Raw genomic sequence first — 27,372 nt, 5'->3', positions numbered from 1 at the left:
AAGAGAGATTACAGCGTTTCATCATATTAAATTCGTTACGTAAAACACATTACTTGAGGAGAAAACAACAAGATTGTTTTTTATAGTTTACAATACTACCTTTTAACAGACTTTTCAATTTCAAGCTTCCACTTAAATTTTTTGATGAACTCGTTGAAAATACATGGCTTAGCGAATGTCTTTTGATAGTACAAGTAATACTTGGCAAATAAAAGACAATAATTCAATTCCAGATTGTTGTTGTCGTTACAGCCAACTGACTCTATGCCAAATTTTTTCTCTATGTGTGTTGGAGACAGCATACAATTATAAGTCTGGTTAAACCATTCCACAACTTTGTTCATAAAAGATAAAGAATAGCGGAATTCAAGGAAGGTGTGCAAAATCGAGTCCGATTCATCGCAGTAAAAGCATATGTTGTTATTTTCTATTCCGTACATGTGCAGCTCCTTTTTGGTTACAAGTGTTCTATGTATGAGTTTATAATTAAATTCCCTCAATTTGTTTTCTTGACTGACTTAGTCCTATAAGAGCAAATTTGGACTTCCAGTCTATATTTTCAGGGCCGAGTTCCCGCCCCCACTTTTTTGGACCGGAGGCTTCGGTTGTAGAGCTATTGATATACAACCAGTAGTAGTCCTTACATTTCATCTTAAGTAAATTAATTGCTAGTGTGGGGCTCAGCTGGAAATTGGTGTCATTTGCCATTGTGTCCTCCTCATTGAAGGTGATAGATCTTGCTTTTTGAAGCAGGCGTTTTGGGATGGCCGAAGTTACCTGCAAGTAGCTTAGAAAATTTGATTTGATATTGAATTTACTTTGGAAATCTTGAAAAGATAGCAATTTTCCATTGTCGTCTAAGATGTCTAAGACTGAAATGACTCCCTTGTCCCTCCATTCTTGTCGATAAAAGCAGTTGCCACCAATCCGAATGTCTTTGTTATTAAAAAGGATAAGTTCTAGGGCGTCTTCCTCTTGCTTATACAGAGACTTTATTTCAAGAAAGTTGGCTAGTATCTGCTTATAAAAAGTCGGAATTTCAGATTCTTCTAGAAACTTTAGATCATAGTTACACCGAAGGAGGAAGTTTAGTCCGCCATATTTCTTGAAGAAATATAATGGAATAGATTTCCAAGTTTCTGTCGGACTTTGGTCCGAAGTTAAAAGTCTTGAAATCCAGGCTAGACGTAGGGATTTAAATAAGATTGTTGGATTTGGGGCACGTAGTCCACCCCGTCCGTAGTCTTGGCATAAAACATCCCGTTTAATTTTGTCCCGCTTTTTGTTCCAGATAAAGCCAAAGACGGAGTTCTTGATTTTTGAAATATCGTCTGAATTTACATCAAGCACCGAAGCCGAGTAGACTAATTGTGAAAGGCCCATACTCTTTGCAATAAGGCACTTACCGAAAAGGGAGAGTTTGCGGCCCCTCCAGATGTCAAGCTTTGTATTTAACTTGTCGATTTTCGCTGCAACGTTTTTTTGGTAGTTTTTCTTATCGTCATATGAAATAAAGATTCCGAGGGCTTTTTCCGGTTCACTTGTCCAATCTAGTTCCAGAGGTTTTTTCTGTTAAACCTCCAAGGTCCGAGCCAGATTGCTTTAGTTTTCTTTATATTTAGCCGAAGACCAGATATATCACCGAATTGTCCGATTGTTTCGATTGTACTTTGCACTGATGCTATGTTTTTTAGAAACATTGACGTATCATCTGCGAATTGGCTTATTTTGTGTTCTGTTCCGAATATTTCGATTCCTTCAATTTTTTCGTCTTGCCTTATTCGGGCAGCTAAAATTTCTGCTCCAAGTATAAAGAGATAGGGAGACAGAGGACAGCCCTGCCTAACTCCTCTCCTGATTCTTCTCTGAATGCAGTTACCACCAGTTAATGGATGCAGTGAGTAACCTGGTTTTGAACTCGTAGACAAACAAGGAAAAATGACAGGGCAGGGGGGGGGGGGGGGATAGAAACGACGTCTGGGACCGAGTATCGATGCTTTCACAACTTGCAACGCGATCAATTCACGATGTACTCAGCGGTTTTTGGACGATGATGCAACAGGCAATCTTTTCCCGCGAAATGGAAGCTATGGCAATCACGACTACCATGCCGTGAAATCACTTATTATAAAGGGATTCTATTCTTTTAACTAAAAATCTAAAAGCAGTGTGTTTATCCGAAAATTTCGTCATCGTCGTGTAGTTATAAGAACCCAGAATTTTGTGATGCCGTGCTACTTTTTAGTGCTGAAATGCAAATGATTGCACCACGATTTTCAACTGGCCCACATGGGGATTGTAAATGAGGTAAAACAAAGAACGACCAAGTCAGCAAACAACCTCGAAACAATACAGCAAGAACAATAGCTCCGACCATGAGCTATAGGATAAGTCGAGTTTTTTTCTTAATTAAAAGCCAATATCTTACCACTAAAGTCTTTTCTTTACTACTCTGTTTACTACTTTGGTTGTTCGATCGCAACACATGGTTAACCAAGCTTTTATTCAACCGAGAAGACCTGGATGCTAAACTAATTGGCATTTGGTGTTACGGCGAATAATAAAAACACTGGGTAGGAAAAACTTTTACTGTTGCTAGGAGATTTTGGTTTTTGGCCAATCACTAAACCGAACAAACAATGGGTATTGTTTTTCAATAGCCCAATTTCGATATTTTAAAATTCAGCCTAAAACAATAGACATCACAACGAGGTTCCGGGGAATAAACCCCACAAACTCTATAGTTTAGTCAACGGAGCCTCGTCCTGAGGTCTATTGTTTTAGGATGAATTTTAATATATCGAAATTGGGCTATTTCGTGTTGAGCTCGTAAGATCAACGAGCACTCTCAATCCCCTAGTGAGGAATGAAAAAGACGACAAACTTGAGGCTTTCCCCACATGGACGAAAAAAAGGTTTGGCAACCGGAAATGAATTTTGGTTTATTTTGGAGGTGTTCGCAACTCAACGGTGGAAAAAAAATGTAAATTTCGGATAGTTTTGTGGTCGTTGTCGTTATTTTTCAAGGCTTTCGCTATGGAGTAAGCTGGGGTTGTCTTAAATTGCCTAAAAAACCAACGAGTGACTTTTTACCGGTGCAGCATGAACGGGAAAACACAGGCGTTGAACTCCATGCGTGTGTTTGTGTGGTCACAACTTATAAATATGAATATTCAAATCTATTCACTTATTTTGTTGTGAATATTTAAGCTTCGAAAAATCGGCTTTTATGACTGAGTTTTTGAAATAAAATAAATAAGAAAAATTTCCGCATAGGGTATGTTAGTTTTTATGCAGGTTTTTTGACGAATTTAAGCTTGTAAGAGCGCTTCTTTGTTTAATGTTTTCGACTCGTATATATAATACAATTATTTACATGCGGCGGGCAATTTATTATCGTCGGAGAGTCCACTACTGTTTTTGGAATGTAGCCGATAAAACTTTATTTTCTCCACTCACTACTTCTCTCGACATTAGAACGTCAGATTATGACAGTAAAATAAAGAAAAGTAGTAAGAGCGGGCCGCGGGCGAGCCCGTATTATTTCAATTTACTTCAAAGGTGATGTTAATAGTTCTTATCTCCAATTCATAGTCGCAAAATTCAACCATTTAATTAAGCAAGACTCTAACGACTTCGGGTAAACCCATGTTCACCTCATCCCACTCCCTGTGTGAATGAATGGTTTCCTTTGCATAACCCCCAGGTGCGCCACCTTTACATTCCTTATAAGGAAAATGGACACCTTTGGATCTTACGAGCTTCACACGAAAGAAGGGATTATCTTCCTACCCATGGTATTATACACATAGCCCCAAATGCAAATTAGCTTAGTGGTCCACATGTAGGAATACCTACCCCCAAAGGCATGAAATGGTGCTTTTTTTCGGGGAGTGGCCAGGGGCACTCCAAATGCAAATTAGTTTAGCATCCAGGTCTTCTCGGTTGAATAAAAGCCTGGTTACCCATGTATTGTGATCGAACAACGAAAGAAGTAAACAGAGTGATAAAAAAAAAGACTTTAGTGGTAAGATATTAGCTTTTAACTTAGAAAAACTCGACTTATCCTATAGCTCATGCTCCGACCGGCGCGGGAATATTCTATCGCCACGTTTTCATCACCATTTCCGTGATGGTTTTATTTCATAACAAACACCACACATTGACACCAAGAACCTTTCCGGAGAAATTTTCGCTGATTTAAAGACAAAACTTAGAAAACCTTTTTTTACTACAATAAAAAAATAATATCGAACTTTCCCACTGGTCCCATGTTGTTATTGTTTTGGCAAGTTCACAAAGAAAGGATCTGCTCATGCGCCTTAGAGACATCCGCTGATTACCGCCCCGATGATTGCTTTGCAAGTTGTGAGAGCATCGCTCAGATTTCATATAGGAGTAGTATGGGAAGTTGCCCCCACACCCCCACCCCCCCCCCCCAACCCCCCTGTGACAGGGACAGCAGATAAAAAGACTTTCTCTTTATCTGTACCAGCTCTACGATTTACCGTAGAGTGCGTGCACGACATGCGTTTTATTAGTGATTTGAATGAATAAATGTTCGGACGTTTAAACTTTCGGGAAAAAAATGTTCAGCGATGACATGTAATCCATCCTTTGTGTTCCTGCTTTTCTAATTCTCTGAGACCATTAACATTTCTGTTGGTTTGACTGTCACATTTCCATAAGGGATTGACAAATCATACATTGATGAAGTTAGTTATTGCCGAGTTGTGTTCGGTTTCAGTTTAAAACAGTGATAGGGGCAATGTTTATGTAACATTATACCAGGCTAAGGATATTGTTGAAATTTTATTTCGCAAACATAAGAAAATATATATCAAAGGTGGAAATGATTGAAAATAAAAACGTTACTCTGGTTTAAAAATGTTGAAAATGTTCTTAAAATGTCGTTAAAGTGGCATGCATTTGTCGCACGAGTTTTTAAATTAAGCCTTGAGGGACAGAACATAATTAGCTCCGATTTGCATAGTATAAAAACGTGCTTTTTACAAATTCCTTGTCACTTTCCCCCTCATGAAAGCTGAAGTTTTAGCCGAAATGTTGGGACTTTTACGAAATTTTATGAGCATTTTTAACATTTTTAAGCAAGAGTAACGTTTTTGTTTCACAATCATTGAGGACCATTTTAAAAAAGGTGGAAATGTTTGTCAGAGTGACGTTATTCATGATCTATTTATTTAAATATAAAGCTTTGAAAAGCACGCACGTTTTAATTTTAATCTCCTAGACCTGTTTCTAGTCTTTCCTTTTATTCCACTTTTATACACGAAAGGAAATAAATTTCGCCACCTAAACTTTTATTTTCCAAAAGTAAGAACTTCACAATTATATAATAGATTACTTTAAGAAGAACAGCTTGAACTTTAACGGTTACAAAGATAATGCTAAAAATCGACATTCATTGCAAAACTCACCGCTTGTCTAACGGTCTTAAGTATTTTTTTTCTGACTCATGATTTGCCACCTTCAATCTCACAGAAACAAAAGTTTAGTACTTCGGTAAAAACGAGAGGACTGGTTCTTCCTTTGTGTTATATTGTGGTGAGTCATCGTCAGCAATTTCTTTTTGAATTAAAGACATCTGCATGGAGCTGACGAAACATCTATTCTCAACTGAATGTTTATCTGCACTTTAAGTCAGAGTTTTTAAACTTCTTTGAGTGTGGATAAAATTGCTGCACCGGTACTGTGCGCGGGCAAGAGGCGCGAAATATAATGAAAGGTTCAAAAAGCGTAAAATGTCCCATGTCTGGGGAAATTTAAAACAAAAAAAGGCTGGCAAGGGCCAGTTACTAAAACAGCAGCATATTATAACCAGATCGCCCTTGTATAGAACAGAATATGCGATAAAGCGCATGGAAAGCTATGTTTTTTGCCATTTATTTAATTCCAGCCCATTATTTCGAAAGCACTGCAAACACCAGTGTCCATCAGGTGCTAGCTGTTTAACCAGTCTTGCATTTGTTTTAACGTTGTTTCTGTTTTCGTATATAAACTGAAATTACAATCTTATTTTAAATGACAATTTAAAGAAAACTATAGTTTAAATTACCTGAAAGGTGGCAACCTTTTTTTTGTAGTGTTGGGCCGTATCTTCTAGAGGAAAGACGAAATATTCTACACCGAGAAAGTGTAACGCCTAGCAGCTGCTCTTCATTCTAAATTTTGTGGATGTTAACAGTTTATGTTTTGTTTTACATAATTATGAATTCAAATTGTCAGCTAATGCCTTCGACGTTCATGAGGGTCTGAATGGGGCCGTACCTCGATAACACTTAACACTTACCTTTTTGGCTCCGTAACATAACACAGTTCAATTTTATAGTTTAAAAATAGTTTTAAATTCTATAGTTTAAATTACCTGAAAGGTGGCAACCTTTTTCTCGTAGTGTTGGGCCGTATCTTCCAGTGGAAATACGAAATATTCTACACCGAGACAGTGTAACGTCTAGCAGCTGCTCTTCATTCTAAATTTTGTGGATGTTAACAGTTTATGTTTTGTTTCACATAATTATGAAATCAATTCAAATTGTCAGCTAATGCCTTGGACGTTCGTGAGGGTCTGAATGGGTGTACCTCTATAACACTTAACACTTACCTGTTTGGCTCCGTAACACATGGCACAGTTAAATTTAAGGTATTTTAAGACTGACAATAAAAAATTCACTGTAACAGTGAATTTTATCCAGAAATAAAACAAAAACGGCTCCAAAAAGGCCAATATTATTTTGTTTAGTATATCAAGAAGTTCTCGGCCATTTTCCGACGATTCCCGATCATTTCGGAAGATTCGGGAAGACTACCAAAGATTCCAGAAGACTACCGAAGATTTACGAAGACTACGGAAGATGTCCGGAGATTACAAAAGATGTCCGAAAACTACGGAAAATTTCCGAGGCGAAAACCGAAAATTTTCGGCCATAAGAGGTATTAAGAGGTATTAAAATTATGTCTGTTTGAAACTTTTTAGCTCAACATCGGCCTCCGTTTGGAATTATCGTTTCAGAATTATGGCGGTGTGCGACATAAGGTTACGATCATGTTTGTCATGAAATACATGTTTGTCTTGTGATTTTTAGCCATTTGAGAGCTTGATCATTTAAATGTTTGTTTTTCCAGTACAGAAAATCAGTGGCCTAAATAAGTCAATGTAAGTTCCAGATGTTTACGCTATTTTCGGATATGGCAGCTCCATACTGGGCTCTGTAAATTTGTGCAAAACATTTCGACGATTAACTGAAGTGTGGGATAACGCACGGACCTAATATTTGGAGAAATGACTTCTTTATTAATCTCCTATAATATGCCGTTTTCTCGACTTCATTCACTGATTGGTTTTTCGATTTGTATTTGCGTGACAGTGAAAACGATCAATATAATGCTTTCACAAATTCGTAACTTTTTCTAAATTATTTCTTACGGCGAAAAGCACGCTCGTTATAAAATATTGATTGGTGTGTACCTTACTGCGTTAACTATTCATAAAGGGTATATCATCAACGTTGATCCCTCTAGTTGAGTTTTGAAATATTGCACGAGAGAGTTTAAAATAATTACTTTTGGGCTGTTTTTCTGTTGTCTTTCATAACATATGGCGTAAAATTCATTCAATATAGTGCTCTTAAAAATTCATAACTGTTTCCTGAATTATATCTTACGACGAAACGCACGCTAGCGCTCGTTATTAATATTCAGTTTAATATACCTTACTGGATTAAAATTTCATAAATGTTACTTTGTTATGTGTATACATTTTTAACGCCATAATGTATGCCCAGAAAATGGGACTCTCCAAAAGTGTGTCAAACTTTACAGAATTTTAAAGAACACGACTCAGTGAAAGTACTTGCATTGCTTCAACAAAAAAAAAAAACACTGTCATGGCCCATTCAAGCGCATTGTTTGGGTAGAATCGGCAAAGAAGACGCACCAGGAGTTGCTTCGAGGAAAAATATAAATATCTATGGCTTCACCGTTTTATCTCGAGAATAAGAAGACAAACGAGAAATAACATCCTTGACCCATATACAGTAAACGTACTGAAAAAAGGGACGAATTGAGAGCTTAGTATTTATTCCTACTTTTGCGCATTTCCCTCGGCCAGAAAACGCGAATTACCATTTTAAGCAATATTAGGGTTTCAAAACAATAAAACAACGTAAAATTAGGGTAAGAGAAACGTTAAGTTCGCCGAAAGGTCGTCAAAATATTTCACAGGTAAACAAGCCACTATTTACGATACCTGTTCTCGCTCAAAACGAAAATTAAAAAATATATATCAAATCTGATGAAAATGATTGAAAATAAAAACGTTACTCTTGTTTAGAAACGTTGAAAATATTCTTAAAATGTCGTAAAAGTGGCATGCATCTGCCGCACGAGTTTTTAAATTAAGCCTTGAGGGACAGAACGAATTAGCTCCGATTTGCATAGTATAAAAGCGTGCTTTTTACAAATTGCTTATCACTTTCCCCCTGATTAAGGCTGAAGTTTTAGCCAAATCGTTGGGACAAACGTTGAACATTTTCAACATTTTTAAACTAGAGTAACGTTTTCATTTTCAATCCTGAATCAACCACCTGGTTACCGTACCATTTTTTTAAAAAAGGTTAAAACGTTTTTACAGAGTAACGTTATTCGTCTAATTATTCAAATTTAAAGCTTTGAAAAGCACGTACGTTTTAATTTAATCTCCTAGACCTGTTTCTAGTCCGTCCTTTTATTTCACTTTTATACACGAAAGGAAATAAATTTCGCTACCTAAATTTTTTATTTTCCAAAAGTAAGAACTTCACAATTATATAGTAGACTACTTTAAGAAGAACACTTTGAACTTTAACAATTACCTAGATAATGCTAAACGCTTTTAAGAATCGAAAGAATGCCGACATTCATTACAAAACGCACCGCTTGTATAACAGTCTTAAGCATTTTTTTCTTTGCCACCTTCAATCTAACAGAAACAAAAGTTTAGTTCTTCGGTAAAAAACGAGAATACTGGTCCTTCCTTTGTGTTATATTGTGGTAAGTCATGATCAGCAATTTCGTTTTTACTTAAAGACATCTGCGTGGAGCGGGCGAAACATCTATTCTCAATTGAATGTTTATCTGCACTTTTAGTCAGAGTTTAACTTCTTTGAGTGTGGATAAAATTATTGCACTGGTACTGTGCGCGGGCAAGAGGCGCGAAATATAATGAAAGGTTCAAAAAGCGTAAAATGTTTCATGTTTGGGGAAAGTTCAAGCCGTTATATATAATTATTAGGCGGGCAAAGGCAGACACAAAAACAACAGCAAATTGTAACAGGATCGATGTCCTTGTTTAGATCTGGATCAGCAATGAAGCTCATGGAAGGCTAACATGGTTTCTGCCATTCATTTAATCCAAGCCCATTATTTCGAAAGCACAAACACCAGTGCTCATCAGGTGCTATAGCTAGCTGTTTAACCAGTCTTACATTATTTGTTTTAAAGTTGTTTCTGTTTTCGTATATTAACTGAAATTAAAATCTTATTTTAAATGAAAATTGAAAGAAAACTCTAGTTTAAATTACCTGAAAGGTGGCAACCTTTTTCTTGTAGTGTTGGGTCGTATCTTCCAACGGTTAGACGAAATATTCTACACCGAGAAAGTTAAACGTCTAGCAGCTGCTCTTTATTCTTAATTTTGTGGATGTTAACTGTTTATGTTTTGTTTTACATAATTATGAATTCAAATTGTCAGCTAAGGGTCTGAATGGGAGTACCTCGATAACACCTAACACTTACCTTTTTGGCTCCGTAACATGAAACAGGTACATTTTAGGTATTTTGACACTAACAATAAAAAATTCACTGTAACACTGGCAGTGAATTTTATCCAGAAATGAAACAAAAACGGCTCCAAAAAGGCCACTATTATTTTTTTGGTATATCAAGAAGTATTCGGTCATTTTCCGACGATTCCCGATCATTTCGGAAGATTTCCGAAGACTACCAAAGATTCCAGAAGACTACCGAATATTTCCGAAGACTACAAAAGATGTCCGAAGACTACCGAATATTTCTGAGGAGACTGAATCCGAAAATTTTCGACCATATTTTCGTCGTTATATTTACATGCGAAAGATATATGTTTACAGTGTAAAGACTATGTATTTTTTACGAAACACCCTCTTAACACTTAACGACATTTTCTCCAAAAACAGTAAGCATTAAAAAATTGGCCAATCTAACAGCAAACACTAAAAAGTTATGTGCAAATAACACTAAACACTAAACCCCATTCAGACCCTCGTTCATGTCTGGTTTATGGTGTTTTGCTGGCTAAAAGAACAATGAAAGATTAAATTCACCTCAGAGGGCAGATGCTTTCCTCAGAAAAAAAAAAACGCTGATCTGTCCTAGTCAATTCTGAAATATTGCATGGCAGAGTTTAAAATGATTACTTTTGGACTGAATTGTCGTTCATAACATAGGGCGTGAAATTCATTCAATAGATCGTTTTTGCGTACTAATAGTACTAATATACAAACCTAAAGAGTCCCTAACGTGTTTTTTTTTCACATCAGGCATAAGAGGTATTAAAATTATGTCTGTTTGAAACTTTTCAGCTCAATAGCGGCCTTCGTTCGAAAACCGGCGCATTTTCAATTTCAGAATTATGGCGGTGCGCGACATAAGGTTACAATCATGTTTGTCATGAAATATATGTTTATCTTGTGGTGTTAAGACATTAGAGAAGTTGACCATGTTAATGTTTGTTTGTCCATTACAGATAATCAGTGGCCTAAATAAGCCAATGTAAGTTCCAGATGTTTACGCTATTTTCGGATATGGCAGCTCCATACTGGGCTCTGTAAATTTGTTCAAAACATTTCGACGATTAACTGAAGTGTGGGATAACGCACGGACCTGATATTTGGAGAAATGTTTTCTTTATTAATCTCCTATAATATCCCGTTTTCTTGACTTCATTCACTGATTGGTTTTTCGATTTGTATTTGCGTGACAGTGAAAACGATCTATACATATAATGCTCTTAAAAATCAAAAATTTTTTTTAATTATTTCTTACGACGAAAAGCACGCTCGTTATAAAAAATTGATTGGTGTTCACCTTACTGCGTTAACTATTTATAAAGGGTATATCATTAACGTTGATCTCTCTAGTTAAGTTTTGAAATATTGCACGAGAGAGTTTACAATAATTACTTTTGGGCTGTTTTTTATTTGTTTGTTTTTTCTTGTCGTTATCACATATGGGGTAAAATTCATTCAATATAGTGCTCTTAAAAATTCTAAACTATGTTCTAAATTATATCTGACGACGAAACGCACGCTAGCGCTCGTTATTAATATTGAGTTTAATATACCTGACTGGATTAAAATTACTTCGTTATTTGTACATGAAAACTTCAACAAGTTTCCTTAAGACAAGCGAGCATACACACGCTTTGAACATAACATTTCGATCAGTTTCCCTTAGAAAGCGAGAACACGCTTTGAACTTGAACCGATAAACATTTTACTATCGGAATAATATGTTCAATGTTTTGCTTTCAAAACCTGTTTTGACATCAATACAAAGTTGGACTCGAACCTCGTTTTCAGAGCCCGCTTTGAGAATCCCAAGACGAATCCTGATTGGAACGCGAGAGGTTCTGAATATTAAATACCCGACCTAACTCGGGTCCTCTGAATTACACATTTTCATCGCCGCGATCATTTTTAACGCCATAATTTATGCCCAGAAAATGGGACTCTCCAAAAGTGTGTCAAACTTTACAGAATTTTATAGAACGCGACTCAGTGAAATTACTTGCGTCAACTGTCTTGGTCCATTCAAGAGCATTGTTTCCGAAGAATCAGCGAAGAAGACGCACCAGGAGTTGCACCGAGGAAAAATATAAATATCTATGGCATCACCGTTTTATCTCGAGAATAAGAAGACAAACGAAAAATGACATCCTTGACCCATGGACAGTTAGCGTACCAAAAAAGGACGAATTGAGAGCTTACTATTTACTCCTACGTTTGCGCATTTCCTTCGACTAGAAAACGCTAGTTTCCATTTTAAGCAATATTAGGGTTTCAAATCACTAAAAATACCCTAAAATTAAAGTAAGAGAAACGTTAATCTAAAAATCCTAAAATTGAACCTAGTTTTACTTTACACCTGCGATGCATTGGCAGCCGTTCGGCATATTTTTCTGCTCCGTGCACCACAAAAATGCACGCCGCCGCGGTGCATGAAAGTCCCATTTGACCAACAGAAAAATGATTTAAAAGGTGGTATCGGCTATTAATGAGAGCTTGAAGGTTTTAATTTTCTGACCATTTTATTTTGGGTTAAAAGTATCGAAGCTAAATTAGTGGCTTGTACGCTTCGATTTAAGTTTTTTCCCATATAAATTACTTACAATGCATTTCAAAGGTAAACAAGCCACTTTTTACGATACCTAGCCTCTTCTCGCACAAACCGGAAAATCCCCAGTGAATCTTAAAATTACTTTCTTTCTGACGTCCGAAATGATTTCCTCGCTTTTTTTAGCTTTCTGATCTAAATTGAAATGAAAGTATGGCCGATAGAACAACCGCCGTGTAAGAACACATGCAGTAATTCTAAAGTTACTGCTTGCCGATTGGGCAGAGATATACAAAGGGAATACAAATAACTTTTTCTGCCCAATTAGAAGGCAGCATTCAGAGAGCTGTTTGGAACTCACCTGGTAAGACTCTTTCCCCAGGGGCACCTTTCTATCGCTCCAACTTTTCTTCGCCGATTTGTTTTTCTCGCAGTTTCGCCTTTTCTTCGCCCACACTAACTGTCCCCCTGGGACTCCGAGGACGAGACATGTCCAGCAAAATTCTCTAAGCCCGAGGTCTCACACAGTCCATGAGGCTTAGCGTGCCAGACATACGAAACACCTAGTCACGCTTGCTAAATATAATGGACACTAAATGTCACGCTTGCTTACTGTCACGCTTGAAAATCTAACACAGCCATAAAATACGATACCATTATTTGTACTTTCTACCGTTTTGGGAAGGTTATGTTTCTTGTGCACTGAGACCACTTCTGTGGTTGTCAAAAAAAAATGCGAAGCAGGACATGCATATAGCACACAACTGCTATATACTAAACACTGACTTATTTAATACCCGTGTAGGTATTTTTATCACAGTGATGAAGATCTGAAGATTCCGAAACTTTTGCCATGCCGCTGTTTTTTTTTTATATAAGCTACGGATCGCGTGCAGTGACAGATACATTTATCCATCCTTTGTGTTCCTGCTTTTCTCTTTCTCTGAGACCATTAACATTTCTGTTGGCTGTGCTGGCACATTTCCATAAGGGATTTACAAATCATACATTGATGAAGTTGGTTATTGCCGAGTTGTATTCGGTTTCAGTTTAAAACAGTGATAGGGGCAATGTTTCCGTAACATTATTCCAGGCTAAGGATATTGTTTGAATTTTTATTTCGCGAATATTAGAAAATAAATATCAAAGGTGGAAATGATTGAAAATAAAAACGTTACTCTGGTTTCAAAATGTTGAAAATTTTCTTAAAATGTCGTAAAGTGGCATGCATCTGCCGCACGAGTTTTCAAATTTAGCCTTGAGGGAAAAACATAATTAGCTCCGATTTTACATAGTATAAAAGCGTGCTTTTTACAAATTCCTTGTCACTTTCCCCCTGATGAAGACTAAAGTTTTAGCCGAAACGTTCTTTATGAAACGTTTATGAACATTTTCAACATTTTTAAACCAGAGTAACGTTTTCATTTTCAGTCCTGAATCAGCCACCTTGTTACAGGACCATTTTTTTTTAAGAAAAGGTGGAGATGTTTTTCAGAGTGGCATTATTCATGATCTAACTATTCAAATTTAAAGTTTTGACAAGCTCGCAGGTTTTAATTTTAATTTCCTAGATCTGTTTATAGTCTTCCCTTCACTTTATACTTTTATACACGGGAAATAAATAAAAAAAAGGAAATAAATTTCGCTCCCTGAACTTTTCCAAAAGTACCAACTTCACAATTATATAATAGACTACTTTAAGAAGAACAGTTTAGACTTAAACAGTTACTAAGATAATCATGCTAAACGCTTTTAAAAGTCGACATTCATTGCAAAACTCACCGCTTGTCTAACGGTCTTAAGCAGTTTTTTCTGACTCATGATTTGCCACCTTTAATCTCACAGAAACAAAAGTTCAGTACTTCGGTAAAAAACGAGAGGACTGGTTCTTCCTTTTTGTTATATTGCGGTAAATCATTATCAGCAATTTCCTTTCGACTTTAAGACATTTGCGTGGAACTGGCGAAACATCTATTCTCATTGAATGTTTATCTGCACTTGAAGTCAGAGTTTAACTTCTTTGAGTGTGGATAAAATTGCTGTACTGGTACTGTGCGCGGGCAAGAGGCGCGAAATATAATGAAAGGTTTAAAAAGCGTAAAATGTTTCATGCTTGGGGAAAGTTTAAGCTTTCACAAAGCGGGCAAGGGCCAGTAACAAAAACAACAGCATATTGTTACCCAGATCACCCTTGTATAGAATAGGATGAGCGATAAAGCGCATGGAAAGCTGATATGTTTTTTGCCATTTATTTAATTCCAGCCCATTATTTCGAAAGCACTGCAAACACCAGTGTTCATCAGGTGCTAGCTGTTTAACCAGTCTTGCATTTGTTTTAACGTTGTTTCTGTTTTCGTATATAAACTGAAATTACAATATTGTTTTAAATGACAATTTAAAGAAAACTATAGTTTAAATTACCTGAAAGGTGGCAACCTTTTTCTCGTAGTGTTGGGCCGTATCTTCCAGTGGAAAGACGAAATATTCTACACCGAGAAGGTGTAACGCCTAGCAGCTGCTCTTCATTCTAAATTTTGTGGATGTTTACAGTTTATGTTTTGTTTTACATAATTATGAATTCAAATTGTCAGCTAATGCCTTGGACGTTTACGAGAGTCTGAATGGGGCCGTACCTCGATAACACTTAACAATTACCTTTTTGGCTCCGTAACATGACAAAGTTCAATTTTATAGTTTAAAAAATAGTTTTAAATTCTATAGTTTAAATTACCTGAAAGGTGGCAACCTTTTTCTCGTAGTGTTGGGCCGTATATATCTTCCAGTGGAAATACGAAATATTCTACACCGAGACAGTGTTACGTCTAGCAGCTACTCTTCATTCCAAATTTTGTGGATGTTAACAGTTTATGTTTTGTTTCACATAATTATGAATTCAAATTGTCAGCTAATGCCTTGGACGTTCACAAGGGGCTGAATGAGGGTACCTCTATAACACTTAACACTTACCTTTTTTGCACCGTAGCGTGAAACAGTTAGATTTATACTTGAAAAACAGTTTTAAATTCTATAGTTTAAATTACCTGAAAGGTGGCAAACTTTTTCTTTTATTGTTGGGTCGTATCTTCCAGCGGAAATACGAAATATTCTACACCGAGAAAGTGCAACGTCTAGCAGCTGATCTTCCTTTTACATTTTGTGGACGATAACAGTTTTTGTTTTGTTTATCATAGTAATGAATTCAAATTTTCAGCTAATGCCTTCGACGTTCATGAGGGTCTGGATGGGTGTACCTCGATAACACTTAGCACTTACCTTTTTGGCTCTGTAACCATCCTCGGAGACCCAGGGGCAGTTAGTGGGGGCGACGGGCAGCTTATCGGGACAACGGGATTTTCGGGCGAAAGTTTACAACATAGAGCGTAACAGCCCCTGGGCACTTTGTCTTACCGAACCAGTTCCAGAAGCGTTTGAACTCCTTCCTCCTGATTGGCCACAAAAATATTTTTGTGGCCAATCAGCGAGGTTGACCAGAAGAGCGACTCTGACGTCTTCTTACACGAAGTTGTTTTCCTCATAGACTCGTCGTTGTTGTTAAGCCCGTCCATCGGATGATACTACGTGGGTCTCAGATAAAAAAGCAAAACAAAAACAAAACAACGAGGCCTGGGAATATGTTAAATGTAGCATAGCGCAAGGAAACCAAAAGTTTTTAAAACTATACGCGAGCACCTCTTGTTTATAAGTTTTGTTTTTGTTATTTAAATATCCAACAAATTAAACAAAAACCCTTTGTTTTATCTGTCAAGCTGGCAACAAAATAACAATAGGTGACGACAGCGATATCTTCGCTAACGCGTGGCCCGTGCAGTGAAGTACCCAGACCGTGGCAAATTCCAGAAGTCGGGCAACGACCGAGAAAAATAATAAGAATTGTTGTTTACTTGAATAACTATTAAAAAGCGCGCAACTAATAGTGTAGAACTGGCAGTCGTCTAAGGCTTATTTTTTTCTGAGACTCTCCATGTAATAGCATCCGATTGATGGGCAGAGCATCCACGACGAGTCTATGAGGAAAACAACTTCGTGTAAGAAGACATCAGAGTCTCCTGGCCGGTCCTCGTCTCTGATTGGCCACAAAAATATTTTTGTGGCCAATCAGGTGGAAGGAGTTCAAACGCTTCTGGAACTGGTTCGGTAAGACAAAGTGCCCAGGGGCTGTTACGCTCTATGTTGTAAACTTTCGCCCGAAAATCCCGTTGTCCCGATAAGCTGCACGTCGCCCCCACTAACTGCCCCTGGGTATCCGAGGATGGAAGATTTCCGAAGACTTCCAACTACCTACTACCTACTTTCAGAGCTCCAGGGCTCTGAAAATTTATGCAAAACATTTCGACGATTAAGGGACCGTTCATTTTTTATGGGGTAGGGGGGGGGGCTGGTGGGATTTCATAGATAGTCACTGTTATATATAATGGCCCCCCTTTTTCAACGAAAATTTTTACCTGGCCCCCCTGGAAATCCAATTTTTTTTCGATGACCCCCCCCCCCAAAAAAAAAAACAAAAAAAAAAAACAAACAATACTCAAGTGAAATTAAAATATATCGAGCCTTGTGACTTAAGAATATATCAGTGTACAAAAATCACAACCCCAAATAGCTGGCATTACCTCAACTGTTTATTGTGGATGCCATCTGTTAGTATGGGTTGTCTGCATTTGTAACCAATAAGCTGTTGGGTTAAGTTAATGATGTTTGGTACATAACAAAGTAGGGGGTTCCGGGGGGATGCTCCCCCTGGAAAATTTGAATTTTCAGAACCTCAGGAATGTTATTTTGGGCATTCTGGCAAGCTTTTTTACTCTTACAGAAGTCTCTTTACAACACTTAAAAGTATAATTATTTCTAGTGACCCCCCTTACAGTCCATATTTTTTTGGCTGACCCCCCCTTTGAAGCCAATATTTTTGGGATGACCCCCCTCAAATCCCACCAGCCCCCCCTATCTCATAAAAAATGAACAGTCCCTAAGTGAAGTGTGGGATAACGCACGCACCTAATATTTGGAGAAATGTCTTCTTTATTAATCTCCTATAATATCCCGTTTTCTTGACTTCATTCACTGATTGGTTTTTCGATTTGTATCTGCGTGACAGTGAAAACGATCAATATAATGCTTCTAAAAATTCATAACTTTTTCTAAATTATTTCTTACGACGAAAAGCACGCTCGTTATAAAATATTGATTTGTGTGTACCTTACTATGTTAACTATTCATAAAGGGTATATCATTAACGTTGATCTCTCTAGTTAAGTTTTGAAATATTGCACGAGAGAGTTTAAAATAATTACTTTTGGGCTGTTTTTTTGTTTGTTTATTTTTTCTTGTCGTTCATAACATATGGCGTAAAATTCATTCAATATAGTGCTCTTAAAAATTCATAACTGTTTCCTGAATTATATCTTACGACGAAACGCACGCTAGCGCTCGTTAATTATTATTGAGTTTAATATACCTTACTGGGTTAAAATTTAATAAATGTTACTTCGTTATTTTTATACGTTTTTAACGCCATAATTTATGCCCAGAAAATGGGACTCTCCAAATGTGTGTCAAACTTTACAGAATTTTAAAGAACACGACTGAGCGAAATTACTTGCGTCAACAAAAACCACTGTCATGGTCCATTCAAAAGCATTGTTTCCCTAGAATCGGCGAAGAAGACGCACCAGGGGTTGCTGCGAGGAAAAATATAAATATCTATAGCCTCACCGTTTTATCTCGAGAATAGGATGACAAACGAAAAATAACATCCTTGACCCATAGACAGTAAAGGCTGGTTCTCATATAATCGCCCCGATCGTCTCTGTCGCCTCTGTCGCTTCAAAAAGTTTGCTTGCGATCGGGGCGATCATATGAGAACATCACAGAGACGTCTGCGACGATCGGGGCGATCGCGATCGCTTCGATCGCCCGTGTTCTATCCGGGCGATCGGTCGCAGACTGCGGCGATCGCAAACGATTATATGAGAACTACTGCCACAGAGGGAGACGATCGAGGCGATCCAAACTGTCCCATGGTGCATCAGTATTACCCAGAACTACGTTTCCGTTTGGCCTCCCTTTTGCTTCTTCGCCGTAAAACGGCAATAATGAGAAGATAGGAGGCCACGAATTTTGCCTTTGCATCGAAGGCTAGCATAAGCGATATCGAAGTTTTGAAAAAACACACGTGCGTTGATCGGAATAAAATCAAATATTCATATGCGGGAACAAAGAAAAGATCATGAATTATTATCTTGGTTGATTAACCCTATTTTGCATGTACCAGACGATCGGGGCGATCATATGAGAACCCCCTTATCGCTTCCAATCGCTTCGATCGCCTACGATCGCCTCAGACTTTGCAAACGACAGAAGCGACAGAGACGATCGGGGCGATCATATGAGAACCAGCCTTAAACGTACTGAAAAAAGGGCGAATTGAGAGCTTAGTGTTTATCTCTACGTTTGCGCATTTCCCTCGGCTAGAAAACGCGATTTTCCATTTTAAGCAATATTAGTGTTTCAAAACACTAAAAATACCCTAAAATTAGGTTAAGAGAAACGTTACTCTAAAAATCTTAAAATTAAACCTTGGTTTTCTTTACACCTGCGATGCATTTACAGCCGTTCGGCATATTTGTCAGCCCTGTGCACCATAAAAATGCACTCGGTGCATGAGTCCCAGTTGACCAAGGGGAAAATGATAAAAAGGTGATATCGGCGATTGATGGGAGCTTGAAGTTTTCAATTTTTTGACCTTTTTTTTTTGTACGCTTCGATTTAATTTTTTTCTAATATATTTGCACGGGACAGACAAGTCTGCCGAAAGGTCGCCAATGCATTTCACAGGTAAACAAGCTACTATTTACGATACCTCTTCTCGCTTAAAAACGAAAATTTCCGGGTGAATCTTAAAATTACTTTCTTTCTGATGTCCCAAATGATTTACTCGCTATTTTTAGCTCTCTGACCTAAATCAAAATGAAAGTATGGCCGATAGAACAACCGCCGTGAAAGAACATATGCAGTAATTCTAAAGTTAAAAAATTCTGGCTGTCACTATAAACAAGAAATGTCTTCGAACCCCTGAAATTTTTTTTCCGGCTTGCGCCTATTTCCTCCCCTAGAACGACTTCCTTTATTGTCGAGTCTTCTCTGAATATAAAGATTATAAATTTAGTACTTTCAGCAGTCAAAGGCTGCTGTGAGTAAACTGGTTTATAAATCGTGAGAAAACAAGTAAAAATGACAGCAACACAGGAAAGGCTTTTCCCTTTGCCTGTGACAGTTGTACGGTTAACGTGCAATACAAGCGCTTTATTAGCGACGAGGCTGATTAGTTAAAAAATATGTTCGAACAAAAAAGGTGTCCGAAGAAAAGCGAAGTCCAAACACTGAACGTTTTGGAGTATGCATATTAAGGTAATTATATTACGGCAAAACATCCCGCTAGCGGACGCCCTGGAGAAAAAAAGGTATATATCAACTGGTGCTTCATTAAAAGAATAATAAAAATAATATATAGATTTAGGCAAGCCTAAAAGCGGAGCTCCCCATTTATTTAATTTTCACTGGAGCTTACAATGTTTTCATTCTAGTGAATAAGCGGCCAAAGTACTAATGTTTATGGCGGTTTATAGGTGCGACACAAATTTAAATAGCTCACGGTTATACCGGGCGGTTATACTGAATGTCAGCAGTACGACAAAAATAATAATCTTAAAGCGGGGCAAAATCATTACTCATGGCATGAAAAATTACTTTAGAGTACAGTAAATTATCTGTTTTCTAGCAATAGAAAATAGTTTCGCGATCCTGTTATAGTTTCGTAGCAGTTTAGTAGACTCCACAATATCTATTACATTGATATAGGATATATTCAACGGGCATTACAGCGTCTGTCGGATTAGCTCAATCGGTAAGGTGCCAGTCTGGTCCGTCCCTGTGGCATCCGTCGAATCTAGCCTTTTCCTAGGCCATCCTTCGTTGAAACTTTATTATTTTAAAACATAAGTGTTTAGTGCTTGTGTTTGGACAATTTTGCTCTCGATTCGCCGCTATGGCGGGTCGAAAAGCGAAATCCATTGTTTTTAGAGCGCCGGCCGACGTGTCCGCCGGCGACCTGAAATCTCGCATCGAGAGCGATCTCGGGGCAGATTCAGTGACCGTTGTTCAAGCGCTCCAGTCTGGAGAGTACCTGGTTGAACTTGCAACCAAAGAGCAAGCCGAGCAACTGGTGAGCGACGGCTTCGAGTTGAAGGAACTACACATTCAACCAAGCCCGCCCACCGGTACTTTCACCAACGTATCCATTATGGGCCTTCGGGCATACATTGACGACGATGCAGTTATACAAGAGCTGGAAAAATACGGTGAAATCAAATCAGATGTAATTCGACTTAAGTACAAGACCGGCCATGATCTAGCCGGCATTGAGAACGGAAACCGCCTTGTGCGAATGGTTTTGACCAAAGCGTCGATTCCATATTCATTGAAGATAGACGGTGAGTGGTGTCGTGTGATCCACTCCAACCAAAAGCCTATCTGCAACATTTGCTTCGAGGAGGGCCACAGACGGGCGGCCTGCCCGTCTGTGACCTGCTTTAAGTGCGGGGAGAAAGGGCACATGCGACAGTCCTGTCCTCAAACAGATGAAACGCCCGACGAAAACAGCGTAAACAACAACGACACTATCCGACCGGAAACGAAGACTAACAACACAAGCGACGAGGAGAGAGCAGAGCGTCTGGCTGCTATTGAGAAAGAGGAAAAGGAAAACTCGAAATGGTTAGATGACATGGAAAACGACAACGACGATCCCAACGGATATACGACGGATGGCTATGACTCCGCGAAAGAAGCGCCCGGATTCACTATGCAAGACCTAGGATACTCTGAGAAAGACCGCGTGAACACCACCTCCAAGGACACTGACATGAATGAACAACTGGCGGGCAGGAAGCGTGAGCACGTTAGTGGCTCCTCAAATGAAGAACGCCGTGGCCGAAGAAGCAGGCTCAAACCTGAGCCTAATCTTTCGAAAGCCCGTAAGGCCAAACACTCAGAAAACAATTTTTAACTTTATTTTACTCAGTCATGGATATCTTTAGAGGTTTGTTTATTTCTTTCTCTTCCTTATATCTATTTATATTCATTTTTGCTAGCATTAACGTTCGGGGCCTTCGCTCTCCCGACCGGCGAAATGCCGCTTTTACCTTTTTCAAAAGAAAACATTTTGATATTATTCTAATTCAAGAAACATACTGGACAGACGACATACGCTTAGACATCGAACGTGACTGGGGCGGCGAAATTGTAATGTCCTGCGGTGACAATAACGCACGTGGTGTTGCAATTCTCTTCCGCCCAAACCTGGACTTTGTCTTACTCGACCGCAAAACTGACAGTGACGGACGTCTCGCGACGGTAACTACAACAATTGACGAAACCACTCTTCGTATCACCGCACTTTACGCCCCCAATACAGATTCCGAACGCACTGTATTTTTTTCCACTATAGATCAATATTTGTCCCCCAGTCACCCCAACATTGTCGGCGGGGATTTTAACTGTATAACGAACACCAAACTTGACAAACATGGAGGGAACCCTCAACCAAGACAATCAGCAATTACCACGCTCTTAGCAACTGTTACAAAACACAATCTCACTGACATCTGGCGTGTACAACACCCGACAACGCACGCTTTCACATGGACAGGCAAACATCCCACCGATCATTCACCAATCCTAACGCGCTTAGATAAATTTTACATTGCTCATGCTATCTCTCACTTAGCTGTTAAAACTAATATTAACCCATACCCACACTCTGACCACGACTTAATCTCTATGCATTTCGACCTTACACGCACCCCGCGTGGCAAAGGTTTCTGGCATTTTAATAACAATTTACTTAACAACGCATCATTTAACACTGAGCTCATCGCCTTTTGGAATAATTGGCTAACTAAAAAAGCTGACTTTGATAACCTTCTAATATGGTGGGATAAAGCCAAATTCAACTTTAAACAAATAGCCATCTACCATGCCTCAAAACTACGCAAGATCCAGAATACACAACGCGCCACCCTGGAACGCCGGCTTGTTAACCTACAACACAAAGCTGCTTCCGGTCTTCCGGCAGCTGTCGCAAATTACCTCACCGCAAAACAGCAACTGAAACAATTTGACCTCGACGACCTGGAATCGGTAAAAATCCGCACAAAAGCTCGCTTTGCCGAGGAAGGTGAGAAGAGCACGCGTTACTTCTACAACCTTGAAAAATCCCGACAGGCTGACCAGACAATAAAAATACTAACGAAAGACAATTTAGACACTATTACCGACCCCTATGACATCCTGACTGAAGCACGCAATTTCTACAAAGAATTATACACCGCTGACAGACTTGACGAAACCGCCCAAAAAGAAATATTTGATGTAAACACCCCCATTTTAAACCCGCGGGATCGCAAATGTTGCGAAGGGCTAGTTACATGTGCCGAACTTACCAAATCTGTTAAGGCCATGATCCCTAACAAATCCCCGGGCATTGATGGGTTAACTGTTAATTTTTACCAACACTTCTGGGACATCCTCGCTCCCGAACTTACCGCGGTGTACAACTTTGCGTACCACCATGGCATGCTATCCCTTTCACAATCCCGCGGTGTTATTACTCTGATTTTTAAAAAGGGAGACCGTACCCGCTTAACACAATGGCGCCCAATCTCACTTCTTACTACTGACTATAAAATTCTAACGAAAGCTCTTGCTGTAAGGCTAACATCTGTTCTACACACGATAATCCACTCTAACCAAACCGCATGTATCCCTAACCGCACCATTAACGATAATGTCAGTCTCCTACGAGACGCCATAACATATGCTAACGATCATAACGTACCACTTGCTCTAATCTCGATCGATCAACTGAAAGCTTTTGATCGTGTCTCACATTCCTTTTTGTTTCAATCACTAACCAAGTTCGGCTTTGGTCCACAATTCGTCCGGTGGATCCAGATAATCTATAACAATGTAACAAGCAGTGTAAAAACTAATGGCTGGCTAAGCGCTTTCATCACACTCGAGCGTGGGCTTAGACAAGGATGTCCCTTGTCAGCCCCACTCTATATTATAACTGCAGAACTAATGGCTATTCACATCCGACGTAATCCTAATATTCATGGACTTAAACCGCCTAACTCAACAGAGGAAACCAAACTATCGCAATATGCAGACGATACCTCCCTACTGTTGACCGACGACCACTCAATACGTCACGCATTTAATACCCTACAACTCTACGAACGCGCTTCTGGTGCAAGAGTTAACAACTCCAAATGTAAGGGGCTCTGGTCCGGTGCTTTTAGGCATCGCACTGACCAGCTCTTCCATTTCGACTGGTACAATGACTACATACCGGACAAAATACTTGGACTATACTTCGGGAACATCGATTGTACTCGTCTTAATATTCAACCTCGTCTAACAAAAATCAATAACACAATAACTGCTTGGTCCTGCCGTGATCTTAGTTTTAAAGGCAAAACTTTGGTCATTAATGGACTGTTAACCTCAGTGCTCTGGTATCACGCCACGGCTCTAACAATTCCACCATGGGCTGTTCGTGACATCGAACAAGCCATCTATCGTTTTTTCTGGTCTAACAAAAAGCCACTTGTTAACCGTGACATTCTCGCGCTACCCCGCGACGAGGGTGGGTTCAACGTACATCGCATTGGGACGAAAATAACGGCTTTACGCCTCACTACACTACGTCGTTTACTTAGCCCCGAATCTGCAAGTTGGAAATATTTCGTCTCCCATTATTTACGTGTAGCCGGGTTCACACTGGGTTCCCGAACCTTAGCCACCTCTTTCAAACCCCATCATATCGACCAGTCAATCCCCGCTTTCCATAGGGAACTATTAATAGCGTGGACAAAACTCCAACCCCATGTTTCACGGGACCCACTCCCCGCATCCCTCATCGACATTTTGGCTGAACCTCTATTCCTAAACCCCAATATTACCAGTTTAGACAACACGCTCTTGTTCAGACATTGGATTACATCTGGTGTCACGCAAGTGCGTGACATCTGCTACCTCGCTATCCCCGGCTTACTCCCTGCCCGCGCTATATGCGAACTCCTCCCGGACACCCCACCGGAACAGGTTTTACGGGAACTGCAGACCATCCAAGCAGCCCTCCCTGACGCGTGGTCCCGCCTAATCTCCACACAGTGTACATTCCACCGCGCCACCACCCCAGTTACTTTTATCCTTAACACCCCGCGGACTCCACTTGCTAACCTCACTACACGACTCTTCTACCTTATACTCACGAAAGACTCAAACACGGAGGCCCACGGCCTACAGTACTGGAAACGGAACCTTCACCCCACTCCGAACTTCAATGCTTCCTTTTGGAAGTCATTATACTGCCCCCTGCTCCCCAATAAGTACGGGGACATTGCTTGGAAAATAGCCCACCGTGTACTCCTCACAGCCTACTCACTCTTTAAAATAAACGTCTACCACACGATTACTTGCCACAACTGCACTGCAACTGAAACAATAGACCACCTGTTCTTACAGTGTCCAACAGTACTGCCTTTCTGGTCAACAGTAAAGGCTTATATCAGTGACATCTCAGACAAAACGATTACTTTGACAGACCAAATTATCCTCTTTGGAATTCAACTTAAGAAATCAAATAAGCACATAAGGAATAAGATCCATTTAATCAACTTTCTATTACATATGGCAAGGTATGCCATTCAAAAATCTGCGGTAGAATACCGTATTCATAGCAACATTCTTCCTATCTCAGCAATTTTTAAGTCTATGATTAAACAAATTATAGCTCAAGATTTTAAATTACACAACGCGAAAGGAACACAGTATCTTTTCCCTTTCAAATGGTGTATCAATAACACAATCGTGACTGTAGTTAATGATAAGCTATGTTTTAACATTTAATGTAAGAATCTCTCTTTAGTAGTCCTTAGTGGTTACCAATAAGCTGACTTTCTGTTCAACCTGTAAAACAACGAAAAACACTGCTGTAAGTAATCTGTAGAAATAGCAATAACGAATACAAACTTCATGTACTCGCTCTGAAAACTATCTAGTTAAGTATTAAAATTGTAAATAAACAGCTCACAAAAGAGCTGCGGATCCGGAGGTCGTGAGTTCAAATCCCAGAGGGTAAAGGTTTTTTTTTTTTTTTTTTTTTTTTTTTACCCCGTAGCAATAAAATGGTTTGTTTATTCTATCAACCCGATTTAGCTTTCGAATGCTCCTTCATGTACGATGCTGGCTTTACAGATAGACACGAAAGTCATCGATCGATTATGGCTCTCAATGTCCACTTTTTTGGCGGTCGATTACTTTCTACACGTAATTTTCAGCCACATTTTGTTTCATTGCTTCTTGTTTTTCTTTTCAAACCTCTTTAAATTTTAAAGGCCGCCTTTATAGGCCGCCTTTATACGGCCTTCTTGCTTCACTATGGCCGCCATGTTGCGCGACTCCGTACGGACGCCGTACGTACGCGCCCGCGAACCATGCCGCTATCCATGTTGACCATGAGAACTCATTTCGATAGTGTTCCTTCTTTCATGCGTATGGGGCTCTGCTCTGCGGCCCTGCGGGCCGCTGTAGAGCTCCGCTATAAAACTATGCGCATGTACTACACACAATTTATTGAGTTTAGATCATGTTGGAACCTTTTAACTCTTGCTTGTCAGGTCAAAAAACAGTCAAAATTGACTACATTTCACCTTTATTTATTTTCTCAGGAGATATTTACAACTGAGAGGAAAGCCATATCTCGTTTGAAAGGTTATGAAACAGGCTTTCAGAAAAAAAAACTTTTGACCGAAACAACCCATAATATTTTTGAATATATTTATCTAATTAGCATAAATCAGCATAAAGTGACCAAAAATTTTGGACAAAAAGCAACAAGCTTCTCAAATGTTTAAGGTTATAAGAAAAAGTTGAAAGCAAAAATGTTCCTTGTTATATTGGCAACATATCCAGCAATTCTGGCTGAAAAAGAATGAATATAGAATTTATTACAATTTATCTAAGCTTCATGAATAACCTAATTTGCATAAATTAGCATATATTTTTCGGCCAAGTAGCGTCCCGGAATTTCGAATATTTTTGTCCCAAAAACCCTTTTCCTCAAAATATAACGATCTCCTTGTACTCATAGATAAATTTAGGCATTTATTCCAAGCAACAGGCGAGGATTCGAACGCAGAAAGCAAATATTTCAGTCCATTTCAGACCAAATGCGTTCGTACCGTATCGTGACAAGTACACACTCTTACCTCAATTTCGATTCATTCCTCGCTTGTATTTCGCAGTTGACGATCAAAATCAATAGAAATCCCATTAGTACTGCCTTCTTTCTCTTTAAACAATCTCAAAAGCTCTCTCTGCCCTTACAACCGCCGTTTGTTCAAACCTTCGCATCGGCGGCCATTTTGTACTGAGTTGTGAAGTACGTAGTGTAGGCCACATTCAAGTGTTTTAGCTCAAATTTGCGGAGAGACTGGGTAAAAGCCTAGTCACGCTTTCCTGAAAGTTTCACAGGGAGGGGATGTAACGCAAATGTTTGGCGAATTTTTTTGGTCATCAGTCCTCAGTGACTGATATTTAAAGGGCCTGACAAGCAAGAGTTAAAATTATACTTTAATTATAGTTAGATTTTGTGAAGGTGTAGGTGTTGTTGTTTCTATTGGTATCAATTTCTCGAGTTCCATTTTAGCTCATTTTATTGTTTCTATTGTTCGCTGTTTCTTTGCATGTTTAACCGAGTCCTCTCTCGTTTTATTCTCGTTGCTCTTCGTTGCTCTTCTGTCCGTTTTATTGACCCCTTTCTTGCTCTTTTTGCAGTTTTTGTCGCTGCTCGTCGCTACTTTTTCGCATATTTTCTCTTGATCTTTCTCGCTCTCTATCCCTCCGTAGATCTCTTGAGCC

The 27,372-nt window shown here is 39.0% G+C and overlaps 1 protein-coding gene and 1 long non-coding RNA gene across 2 annotated transcripts in view; both read right to left on the bottom strand.

Annotated features, from left to right (window-relative positions):
- LOC144640205 (uncharacterized) overlaps positions 1–14,853 on the bottom strand; it is a 274,821-nt gene extending 259,968 nt beyond the window's left edge. The window contains exon 1 of the mRNA XM_078499411.1: positions 14,791–14,853. The gene's annotated coding sequence lies outside the window, so the exon portion shown is untranslated. The remainder of the gene's footprint in view (positions 1–14,790) is intronic.
- Positions 14,854–26,145: 11,292 nt separating this feature from the next.
- LOC144640171 (uncharacterized) lies at positions 26,146–26,932 on the bottom strand. The gene is made up of 2 exons (XR_013568298.1): positions 26,721–26,932; positions 26,146–26,433 (listed from the first exon to the last, which is right to left on the bottom strand). It is a non-coding gene; the product is annotated as an uncharacterized LOC144640171 (long non-coding RNA).
- Between the last annotated feature and the right edge of the window lie 440 nt (positions 26,933–27,372).

Source organism: Oculina patagonica, unplaced genomic scaffold (genome assembly GCF_052425735.1).
Source record: "Oculina patagonica isolate OP01 unplaced genomic scaffold, crgOcupat unplaced2, whole genome shotgun sequence".
In the NCBI taxonomy this organism is placed as follows: Eukaryota; Metazoa; Cnidaria; class Anthozoa; order Scleractinia; family Oculinidae; genus Oculina; species Oculina patagonica.
The sequence above is the reverse complement of the archived record's forward strand: the minus strand, read 5'-3'. Positions and strand labels throughout refer to the sequence as shown.